Source organism: Syngnathus scovelli, unplaced genomic scaffold (genome assembly GCF_024217435.2).
Source record: "Syngnathus scovelli strain Florida unplaced genomic scaffold, RoL_Ssco_1.2 HiC_scaffold_36, whole genome shotgun sequence".
Taxonomy (NCBI): Eukaryota; Metazoa; Chordata; class Actinopteri; order Syngnathiformes; family Syngnathidae; genus Syngnathus; species Syngnathus scovelli.
The window spans coordinates 53,445-55,082 of record NW_026061455.1 but is presented as its reverse complement, the minus strand read 5'-3'; the positions used below and the strand labels follow the sequence as shown (position 1 = coordinate 55,082).

The 1,638-nt window shown below is 40.6% G+C and overlaps 1 non-coding gene across 1 annotated transcript; it reads left to right on the top strand.

Moving 5' to 3' along the window:
- The first annotated feature begins 748 nt into the window (after positions 1–748).
- On the top strand, positions 749–858 carry LOC125966510 (U5 spliceosomal RNA). The gene has a single exon (XR_007480412.1). It is a non-coding gene; the product is annotated as a U5 spliceosomal RNA (small nuclear RNA).
- Positions 859–1,638: the final 780 nt, after the last annotated feature.

Here is a 1,638-nt window from a genome sequence, read left to right as displayed (position 1 = left end):
AATGCAAAATAATATGGAATTACCACGTTCCTGACTCGTCATATGATATGAACGTATCAAAACCTTTTTGTCGGCTGTAGGTCTGTCTTTTTAAGAATACGCCCGATTGTTGTTCCTCATACATCTCAGTATAGATTTCTAGAAAACAACATTTACTTTCTAAAGTAAATTGACAGATTTATATTCAAATGTCAAATATCGAACGCCACCATCACAGTGGAGGTAAATTACACTCCAAACCATGCCAGCAACGAGAAAAGCCTCAATTATTTGCGACACGAGAGATATAGAGCACTTCTGAAATTTGAGAAATCATTTGAGAAATTACGATCGTATTTTGTTTCCCGATTTGAATAAAGTTATGAAATCACACGTTTTCAAATAAAACACAGAGATGGGATCATTTCCCATTCTCTCATACCAAAAGTACACGTACCAAGACATACAACTGTTTTTACCTTCAATACTCATAATAGACGCCCAATCGATAGGTGACACTGTTTGAAAGAAGGTTTGATCAGGTACCTACAATCCTGTGCGCCAAAGATGTTTAAAGTAAAAAAGACATTAATGAAAACAAAATACTTGTTTAAACCTTCTATTTAGGTTGAGTCCTTGTAAGTATAGTAAATCTATCAACGTCTATTGTTTGTATTAGAAGGACTGGTTGCTACAATTTGAGTGTGAGACCGCCTGTGAATTTGGTGAGACCAGCAGTGACGTGGCCCGTTTTGACCCAGATTATCAGATCTCTCTTTCTTTTCAGATGGAATAAATCTTTCGCCTTTTACTAAAGATTTCCGTGGGGAGGAACAATAAGAGTCTATCTCTACCCATTCTCACCAACGGTTTGTTAGAATAGGCCTCTTTGGCACCACTTTTATGGTTAAAATTCTCTCTTCTATGATCAGCTCTCTTAATCCCTCAAACCCAAGAACCGAGACTACACTTGATTTTAGCCAAAAGGCCGAGAAGCGATGGAGTATGCGAGTGACGGACTCACTTACAGGCTTCCCCGTCTACCCATTCTCAGCAACGGTTTGTTAGAATAGGCCTCTTTGGCACATGTGATTAGCTGGGTAGCTTGAGCTATGCCGTTATATCGCTGCAACCCTTCTCTTGCTTTATTAGCTTTCTCTTCTCTATGACACCCTTTGCACATATGTAGAAGTCGCTCTCAGTTAAGACTACAAGGTCACACGTCATCACACAGGCTAGGCAGAGTCGCCTCCTTGCAGAAAGGCGGCCCAGAGTAGTATAAGAGCAGGAACCTTGGCGCTGGGAGAGGGACCTTCTTTCGCATCTCGCAGAAAGGGCTCCACAGCTGTGCATCGATCATTCTGGCATACATCAAATAGTTAAACTGTGAAGGCTGCCTCTTGGTAATTGCTGTTAGCATATCGAGCATTAAAGATAAAGAACTGGGATCAAACCTAACAGGTTACAGTACGGAACAGAGTGCTGCTCTTCTGGGCACTAATAAATCGGCAAACTTGTCTGATGACTTATTTGTTCACTCTTCTTCACCCGCAGTAATAAATATAGTTCACGAGGCATATATGCTTCCCCTTTCAGCAGTCTCTATCCAAATACACAGTGTAGATACCTATTAAAATGGTAGACCCGATGAACATGAAA